Below are 11,065 nucleotides of genomic sequence, written 5' to 3'. Positions count from 1 at the left end.
AAGATTTTATTTATTTATTTGACAGAGAGAGAGATCACAAGTAGGCAGAGAGGCAGGCAGAGGGGGAGGGGGAAGAAGGCTCCCTGCTGAGCAGAGAGCCTGATGTAGGGCTCGATCCCCGGACCCTGAGATCATGACCTGAGCCGAAGGCAGAGGCTTCGCCTACTGAGCCACCCAGGCACCCCAGTAACCACTGTCTTGACTCAATGAAACTCGATTTCTTACCTTCCTTTATAGTTCCAATTATGCATACATACGTGTGTATGTGTGTATGTGCACACATAATATATATTATTTTGGAATGATACAGACTGTATTCTATTGATTGTATTGAGCTTGGCTTTTCCTCCTTGAGTCTTCTTAAGATTCAATTATATTATTAGTGTAGCTTGTTTCCATTACTACACACAATATTTCCTTAATGTATAACACATACATTTTATGTCTTTATACAGTTGCATTTGGGTTGCTTCAGTTTGGGATTATTATAAACAATGCCTCTATGAACATTCATATATACATGTATATATTTATATCATATATTCCTGAGTAAAGTCATATTTTTCCATTGGTTATAACCTAAGAGTGGATGTGTATGCGTAGTATATGCAAATATTTGTGTTTATTTAATACTGCCAAGTGTTACTCCTAAAGTATTTGTACCAATCTATACTCTTACCAGCAGTAGATATATATTCCCACTGTTCAAAATCCTCCCCAACATTTAGAATTACCATGTTTCTCAGTTATATCATGATTATATAGTTTTTTTTTTTTTGCTATTTTAGTATTTTTAAAAATCTTTTATTTCTTTATGGTTTTATTTATATTTCTGTGATTATAATTGTGCTCAAACATTTTTGTACATGTTTTGTGACTACTTGGATTTTCTCTTCTGTGGAGTACTGATTGTCTTCTTATTGATCTGTAGGGGATATTTATATATTCTGGAGATGAGTCTTCCATATATTATTTATACTGCAAATAACTATCCTATTTTGGGGCTTCCATTTTTTACTAAGTGATTTATTTTGATGGAAAAATGTCTTAATTATAATGTAATCCATTTTCAAAATTTATTTCCTTTAGAGTTACTGTTTTTTAGGTCTTGTTTAATGACTCATGTTCTACTCCAAAGTTATAGAGCTTTTCTTTTCTGCTATTTTCTAAAATATTTATTATTTTCCTTTCATATTTAAGGCTACTATCAATCTGGTTTTTATTTTTACATGAAGAAGAATCCAAAAGTATTTTACCATTTGGCTTCCAATTGTCTCAGGTTCTTCATTAAAAATACCACTACTTTCTTGCCTTCTGTAGTGCCAACTTTAAATGTCCATACATGTGTGTTACATTTCTGGGGTTGCTATTCAGTTCCTTTGGTATATTCATCTATCTCTTCTTTAGTACTATTGTGTTTATTATAACTTTCATTTTTAAAAAATTTTTATTTTATCTCTTCAGTGTGCCAAGAATCTTTGTTTATGCACCACACCTATTGCTCCACATAACACGTGCCCTCCTTAATACCCACCACCAGGCTCACCTAACCCCTCCAAAACCCTCAGTTTGTTTCTCAGAGTCCACAGTCTCTCATGGTTCATCTTCCCCTCCCATTTCCTCCAACTCCCTTTTCCTCACCATCTCTCAATGTCCTCTGTGTTATTCCTTATGCTCCACAAGTAAGTGAAACCAAATGATAATTGACTCTCTCTGCTTGACTTATTTCACTCAGCATAATCTCCTCCAGTCCTGTCCATATTGATACAAAAGTTGGTTATCCAACCTTTCTGATGGAGGCATAATACTCCAGTGTATATATGGACCATATCTTCATTATCCATTCATCTGTTGAAGGACATCTTGGCTCTTTCCACAGTTTGGAGACTGTGGCCATTGCTGCTACGAACATTGGGGTACAGATGGCCCTTCTTTTCACTACATCTGTATCTTTGACCCTGCAATTGCACTACTGGGTATTTACCCCAAAGATACAGATGTTACTATAACTTTCTAATAAATTGTTATGTTTAAGAAAGCAAGTCCTCCCTTTTCGTTTTTCTTTGAGTCTTTATTCTTTTGGGACCTTTTAGCACTATATACACATTTAAGAGTGATTGTTCATTTCCACTGTAAAATCTCTGCTGGGCTCTGCTTTGAGTTCATACTGAATATCTAGATCAATTTAGAGATAATTGCTATTTTATAATATTGAGTCCTCTACTTTTCATAAGTACATCATTTAATTTTCCTTACTTCATTTTTATAGATTAGTCCAAAGAAGACTTTACATATCTTTTGTTAGATTTAGTTCTCAGAATGTGATATCATTGATGGTATTATAAATAATATCTATTTAAAATTGCATTTTTAAACTTTTTTTATTTATAAAATAAAATGGGTTAATGTATTTAATCTAGGAAAATTAATAAATCTAATTTAGTTAATGTTTGGACTTCAAAATGTATCATCACATTATATGAATATTGGCTTTTTATTTATTTCCAATTATGACTTAAATTTTACTTACTGTGCTAGTTAGGATTGTGACAATGTTGAAGAGCTATGGTGATAGCTAGTCTTATTCCTCATCTCAGAGAGAAAGTTTTCATTATTTCAACATTGTATGATATTTCTACATATGTGTGTTTACATATATAGCTGTTCCTCATTATTTGCAGGTTCTGTATCTGCGAATTTGCTTAAGCACTAAAATTTATTTGTAATCCCTAAATCAATATTCTCTGCACTTTGACAGTTATTCCCAGAAATGTGCAGAGTGGTGAAAAACTTGTCACCCAGCATGCAGGTTCCCAGCAGAGGCCGAATGAGGTGATTTCTACCTACATTTTGCTCTCCTATTGTAAACAGTGCCCTTTTCACAGTCAATTTGGTATCACGTTTCTAGCATTTTTGTGAATTTTGTTGGTAATTTTACTATTTAATATAGCTCCCAAATATAGTGCTGATGTGCTATTTAATGTTCTTTAACACATTTATTACTTTGCAGAGTACATCTGTATATTACATGTACAGAGAAAATACATGTAATTTGGTAAACGTCTTTCAGGCATGAGTTATAGTGCTGTTATCTGTAACTTCAATGTTAATGATTCAACCATATATATTTATAAGGTTGTTCTTAAACTGAAACACACAATGCTTTGATGAAAATGTTATGAAGTGAGGCTGCAGAAACAAACCTTGCATTTCCCCTAGGAGCAATAATTCAGTGTTCACTAGCTCAGCATTTGCAGTGACTTTATAGCACATAACTACTACAGATATTGAAAACTAACTGCATATATGTGTGTGTGTATACTTGTCCATGTGTGTTTGTGTAGGCTTAGTAAATGACATTAAACAGAATAAAAAGGTCTCTTCCTATTCCTAGTTGGTTAAATTTTTTTCACCCTGCTTGTCTTTTGCGTTAATAATGAGTGACTGTCAATTTTGTCAAAACTTCTGCCTATATTGAAATAATCATTTAATTACACCCTTTGATATTAATGTGTCAAATTACACTGGCTAGCTTTTTAATGTTAAACCGACTTTGTATTCCTGATATGGGCTTACTGTGGCTTTATAATATACCCTATTTAAACTGTGCTAATGCTGAGCACAGTTTATACATATACATAGTTGGGGGCTGGTTCATTATGTGTTTTTTAAAATTTTATTAATTCCTGCTTTTATCTTTAATACTTACGTCCTTTTACTCTGAGATTATTGTGTTTATTTTTCTAATATCTTACACTGGATGCTTGGTTTATTCATTTTTAACCTATCTTCTTTCCTACTACATGCCTTTACATTATTAAGTTTCCCTTTAAAAACTGGTTTAGTTGCTTTTCATATTACTTGATAATGCAGTATTTAAGTATTTACTCAAATGATTTCTAAATTTCATTATGCTTTCTTTTTCACCTGTTTACTGCTAAGAAATGGGCCTACTAATTTCTGAGTATATGTGGATCTCCTGTTTGTATTTTTGTTATTTACAGTATAAATAGACTATTATCAGAGACTATTTTCTTACGAATTCCATCTAAGAAATTTTCCAGAGGGTTTAACTTCTTCTTAACCAATGCATTATCTTTAATCTTAAGAGCTGGGAGAAGCTGTGAATGTAAACTAGTAATCCAGGAACACTTGCAGAATCAAACTCTGAATCTGATTCTTAGTTCTATCAGACTTTAGCTACCAGGGATGCAAGATTTACTTTGTCAGTCATAAAGAAGTTGGCCATTCCCTAGTGTAAACCCTGAGGTCTCCTGGCATTTGGAGCTGGTTTGCCCACACTGCAGAATTTAAGGATGACTTCAAGGGGCTATCAGTTACCCACAGCCTCACTCTAAACAGCCCTCCTTGCCTCCAGATCCATAAAGGGAGTTAGATTCCTTCAGGATCAAGGGAAGGCAGATTAAAAGTCAGAATAGGGTGAGTGTACTTTTTATTTGTCTGAAGATGCTATATGAATTATATATTCATTCATTCATTATATTATATTCATATACATTAATTAATATGTATTCATTATATGAAGAGGAAGCATGCCAGTATGCCAGTATGATTATTCTCCCGCACGTTTTATCCCAATAAACATACAGGAATGCAATTATTTCTCTCATCCGTATATTCTGATCCTCCCCCAGTTCACTTTCTGTCTACTGTTCATTACAAAACCCTCGGAAGAGTCATATATACTCAGAGTTTCTAATTCTTTTCCTCTCTATTCTCTTTAGAGTGCACCTAGTCGGGTGTATGTCCCAGCTCCTGCCCACCATATGAAATCACTCTGTTGGGAGTCCAATGACCCCTATGTGGCTATTTTTAGTGACCAAACCTAATCTCGGTCCTCCTCAATTTTGAACTATCAGCATCATTTGGCAAAGTCTATCACTCCCACCTCCTTAAATACTTTTTCACTTGGTGTGGGGGTTGAATACTGTCCTCCAAAAGTTTATGTTCACTTGGAACCTCAGAATGTGAACTTGTTTGGAAATAAGGTATTTGCATGTGTAATTAGTTTAAATGAGGCCATACTAGATTAGGGTGGGCCTTAATAGAATACCTGGTGTCCTTCTAGGAAGAGGAAAAACAGACACAGAGACCCACCCAGAGGTAAGATGGCCATAAGAATACCGGAGCAACTGGAGAAATTGGGACGGAATGCAAGCTAAAGAAGTCAAGCATTGTTGGCAACCCCCAGAAACTGGAAAAAACAGGCTAGGATCCTCCCCCAGGGACTCTAAGGCAAACGTAGACCCGTCAACACCAGCTTCATTTCAGACTTACAACCGCCAAAACTGTGAGAGAATAAATTTCTGTTGGTTGAAGCTAACCAGTTTGTGAGACTTTGTTAGGTGAGTCTAAGACTCTCATCCATTTGGGCCTCTAGGACCTCATGCACCAGTGGGTGTGTTGGCATCCCGCTGGCTTTTTCCTCATCTCCTTGGCTGGTCCTTCCTCTTAGCCCTGATCTCTGACAATGCTGTGCTCCAGCCGTGCTCCATGAGCTCTGCTGGTATCTGTCTACACTCACTTCCGTAGTGATTTCACCAGTCCCGTGACTATGTGTGCTCACCAAAAACTCCCGAAGGTGCATTTCCAGTGTGGGCCACTCTCTCCTCAAGCCTGCCTGTTTGACACCTCCACTTGTATTCCCAGATAATGGAGTATATTCCACTAATTTAAGGAGGTATATATTTAATATGGATACTCCACACTGCTCCTCTCATCCCATTTGCTTCAGGTCTAAATCAGAGTCCTCTATAAGTACATCTGGTAAAATTTAAATTTATTGAATTATTTGTGCATTAATCCATCTAGTATATATCTATTGTACGCCAATTTTGTGTTAGGTGTTTTTGTGTTTAGCAACTTCTGGGCTTTATTCTCTGGCATTTCCATTTATTGATCCTATGGATTTCCTTATACCTTCCTATCAAATGATTATTATTTTACTTAAATTAGCTAACTCCTTGAACATTTGGAAATGAGAATCCAGGAGCAACATTTCTTGAAAGATATCCAAATCTTACAGATTTCCTGCCAATGAACTTTCAGCAGCAATAAATGGGATAAAAGTTAGTTATATCCATATATACAGAAAACACGATTTTTCTAAAACTGCTACAAACAGGAATGATTTTGTTGATTTTTCTTTCTCAGTTTCCATAAACCACCACTAAGAATATAAAATAATTCTCTTTAGGTAAGAATGGGCAATGATTTAAGTCCTGGGACATTAAATATTAATAGTTCACAAATTTATTCTACTTCTGAGCAAGCATCTTTATTGATCATAAGCATTACAATAAGAGTTAGGATATAAAAATGCATGTAGTCAGAGAAATGGTGTGCTTAGGGACACTTAAATTATTGTAGACCTTTTCAGCACTCCTATGGCTTTGTATTAAATGGAAATGCAGTGATAAAATATTGTGATGAAAAGTTTAACCCAGCAGTGCTATAGAAGTGTACAATAAATGAAGAAGTAAACAAAATTGGCTGCAAAATCTTTTAAGAATAAAAGTGCAGATTAGAAACAACTATTTAACTAGAGAACCCTTATTTTTAAAAGAACATAGCATGCTGAAAGAGGGCAATCTAACTATTATTTCTGCAGACTAGAAGGCTATACTGAATTTTTGTTCTCATCCATATTCCGAGGGCATATATTCTTTGTATTTTTTTGAACCCTACAAGCACTGCTGCCTTCTTGGTTAGCATGCGGACGTAGGCCTAGTTTTGTGCTAAGATCAAATAATCTTGGTATTTGCAGAACAGAAATTAGAAATTATTTTTTATGATTTGCATAAGACTAAATAACCTAATTTTACAGACCTATCATAATCAGTTTTAATCTTTCTCTCTGCTGGGAAGGGAGTTGGCAATGTGTTTATTGTTCTGCTATACTGTCAACAACCTAATGTAACTTAAAGAGAAACTTCAGTAATTAATGTTTGTATGCACATATAGATTGATTATTGAATGGACTCTACAGAGAAGGACAAAACCAGGAAACAAATTAATTCTTTTTGTGTTCCATTCTGTGTGTCTTTCAGCTGTATGGACGGTATCTACATCAGTTGTTATACAATATACTCCAGCTTAAAGATTTTTTATTTATTCATTTGGGAGAGAGAGGAGAGAGAGCACAAACAGGATCGGGAGTGGGAGGACAGAGAGGGGGCTCAGGGATGGAGGGGCAGAGCACGAGGGATAAGCAGACTTCCCACTGGGGAGGGAGGCTGACCCAGAGCTGTTTCCCAGGACTCCGAGATCACGACCTGAGCCAATGACAGATGCTTAACCGACTGAGCCATCCAGGTGCCTCCAGTATACTCGAGTTTAAACCAAAATTTTAAACTTAAGTTTCTCCTTCTCTCTAAATAACTCCTGGTCTGAAGTTTAGAGGGAAAAAGAGTCAATTGACTTGTTCTTTTATTATCCATGTTCTACTTCCTCTTAGATCTTCCCCTTTGATCTCAAGTGGAATATAGAGTTGTGACAGAAAGATGAGAGAAAAACAAGAAAATGAGCCTGCTTCCTCAGCTGTTGCTGACTTTTGCAACTGAAGGACTCTGTCATTACATCAAAATGGGCATCAAATGGAGGCTTGGGGATTCGTTTGGAAATCCTCCTTCTCGCGGTTTTGCTCCCCTGACAAGTTTCATGAATATTTCTCTAGCTGCCTTCTTGTTCCTTGCTAAGGCCTCTTCCCCTAGCTATGCTCTATGACTTCTTTCTGTTGGGCAAGAGGCCAAACCTTTGGTGCTGCTTGGAACCCTGCTATAGTCCCATTTAGCCCGCAGGAACCCCCCCACATCTGAGATGTGGCCGACCCATGAACTGCCAGGGAAGTCTCTACCACTGAAAAGATCTTAAGGACAATGCCAGAGTCTCCCAAAGGTTTCTTGAGCTTGGTCAGTTGAGATGCATACTGCTGACATTCACATTTCTGCGTCTTAGCAAGTAGCTAGAAGAAGGTGAAATGTCCATGTTCTTTCTTGCAAACCTCAGTATTTACAATTTGATTCCTGGGAACCTCTTTATTTGGCTAGGATTAAGAAGAAACACTACCCTTTTCCTTATAGGAATTGCTCACTATTTTCTAAGAGCAATTTTAAGTGTATTTTATATATGTTTCAATCTTGATGATACCTAATAAGAATGATTTCTGTCCCCTGAGTAAGCTATGAACCAATTTAGAAATATGACAGAGAACCAAGGAGACAAAGGTCTAAATTAAACCTTTATTAGTGACAGACAAAGGCTGAAGGATATGGCTTAATGTGAGAGCCCAATGGGTCCTCCTAATACCTGACATTGAATCCTAGAGCCAAACAGATGTACTAACTTGATCATAGACCACAGGATTGGGCCTCTGCATATGTGATGATGTTCCCCAGAGGAGCAGAAGAAGGAGTGTGCTCTCAAAGGGCATTTACTTCTCCAAGAGGAACAAAGTCAGAACTGAAGTCAGTATCTTGGATTCAGTAAAATGGTAGAGAGATGCCAGAAGTGAGGTGGCAACTGAGTGTCCTCTTGGAAAGGATTATCAGAGGAAGGAAGAAGCATTCTCCTTAACGATGACTTAATGCATTTGTGCCTAATAATGACAAGGAAAGTTGAACAATTAATATGCAGCATAGTAGATGGTATTATAGGAGTACATACAAGATACCAGGAGAGTGCAGAGCATCTATTCTAAACTGGGAGTGAGGGTAATAAGGATAGAATAACATAATATTTAACTGTATTATAATTATCTTTGATGCCAGGCATATTTTATCCATGAATAAACTAAAGCTCAGACAGGATAACTTTCCCCAAGTCTCAAACATGCAGTAAGTGGTAGAGTCAAGATTCAAATTCACATTGGTCTGATTCCAAAACTAATGCCTTTAGGTTTTCTGAGATGATGCTTCTACTGGATCCTAAAGGTCAAGTAGGAGCAGTAAACTAGATTGGGAAGGTGGAAAGAAAACCATAAGAAAATCAGTGTATATTTTAGCTTTTGCTATGTAACAGAATACCCTAAAACTTACTGGTTTAAAACAGGGGTCAGAAAACTATGGCAATAATACATTTACTAGAATTATAAATTAAGTTTAAATAATATTTTATTGGCACACGGTTCTACCCATTCATTTATCTATTGTCTGTTGCTGTTCTCTTGCTACAGCTATAGAGCTGAATAGTTGAAGCAGAGATGGAATGACTCTCAAAATAAAAAAATGTTTTCTGTATGGCCCTTCACAGAAAAAGTTTCTTGACCCGTGGTTCAAGTAACACATCTTTATTCATTCTCACAATTCTTTGGCCTGGTTGGGTTGTTCTACTTGTCTGATTCAGTTTATGTAGGGCTACATGGATTAAGCTAGTCTTGCACATGGAGCTGAATAGTTGAAAAGATTTCAACTGGGCAGGCTGGTCTCTGTTTGGTGTGGTCTGATCTCTAGTAGGTGTGTTTGGATTTTTTCCATGCAGCAAGCTCAGGGCTCTAATGAGTAACAAGAGAGGGTATGTCCCAAAGCACAAGAACATTTCAAGCCTTATCTCACATCCCATCTGTTAATGCCCATTTACTGCAGCAAGGCACATGGCTCAACATTTGCTCCATCTGGCTTGCTCTCTTTTAAGCCTAAAGGGTTCAGAAAGAAACTTAATCTCTTGGTGGAAGTTGGCACCAACTTATATTTCATAGGGACATGCATCGAGGGATGGAATGAATTTATGGCCATTCTTGCTATTTACCACAATGGTATTTGGGGAAACAATAAGAGGTATTCAGAAACGGAGCTGGCTGTGCCTGGGTTATATATGTGTTTGATGGGACAAAAATGTTAGGTGGTATGTCTAAAAACCATGAAAATTTTCTAAAGTAAGATATTTATAAAGAAGAAAATGGAAATGAAATACTTCTTTGTAGAATGTGCACCTGACAAAATGCTTTACTGTTACTCACTGGCCTTTGTGCAGTAGCATTCCAAGGACTATTATCCACCTGACAGGATGATTAGTGAGAAAGCAGCCTCCCATCAGAGCAGAAGAGCTTCACCATGTTCCTGGCATTGCAGTGGGCACTGAGGGGGCCTGTGGAGAAGGTGGCTTTTGTGTTGCTTGATGGGTGGTGAATAACAGTTTCCCAGGTGGCAGGATAGGAATAAACTCAGGTTTGATACACAGGGAGGTAAGGAAGAAGAGTGAGAGCTGTGATGAGGACCCCTGAGACTGTGGGAACAGCATGGTCTACAAGGGTCCAACATCAACTCTCGTGGGCTGATAGCCTCAAGAGCAGTGACTAATAAGGGGTGTCTTAGAATGAGGACTCGTTCTTTCCTTCTCAAGGAAAGGTGTCCTAGTCTTTTTTTTTTTTAAGATTTTATTGATTTGAGAGAGAGCGAGAATGAGAGAGCATGAAAGGAGAGAGGATCAGAGGGAGGAACAGACTTCCTGCTGAGCAGGGAGCCCAACACAAGATTCGATCCCAGCACCCTGAGATCATGACCTGAGCCAAAGGCCGTCACTTAACTGACTGAGCCACCCAGGCACCCCTGTGTTCTATTCTTAAGGTAGCCTGCCCTTTTCAGATGCTTTTCTACTCATTTGTTTTCCTATTCAGCTTTGATATGTTTTTTTTCCTCTGTCTCTCTCATGGCTTCTCTTTACCCATGTTTTCTGCTCCCCCATAAATTGTACTGCTTTTACTCTGAAAGACCCTTCAAGTTTTAAAATTTTCATTTTAAGTATTCTCTAGAAGTCTCACTACAAACTCCTTAAGAGGGGATGTAGTTTAGTTAGTCAGACGCCATGTAGTGTAGGATATCTTTTTTTGTTCAGTTCTCACACTCCACGCCTTCATGGCTGTGATTCTGCCTCTAGATTGTTGCTGTCTGGTCCCATGGTGTAATCCCACAGTAAAACAAAACAAAACAAAACAAAAAACTAAAAAACAGGATGCCTTTGGAAGGAATGCCTCAGGAAGGTGTTATTTTATATATTGGCCATTTCCAACAATTATGCTGTCCAAATAGGTTTAATTGTGCCCAGACTG

This window comes from Enhydra lutris, unplaced genomic scaffold (genome assembly GCF_002288905.1).
Source record: "Enhydra lutris kenyoni isolate GAN:26980312 unplaced genomic scaffold, ASM228890v2 scaffoldscaffold37, whole genome shotgun sequence".
NCBI classification, from domain to species: Eukaryota; Metazoa; Chordata; class Mammalia; order Carnivora; family Mustelidae; genus Enhydra; species Enhydra lutris.
Note: the sequence above shows the minus strand (reverse complement) of the source record.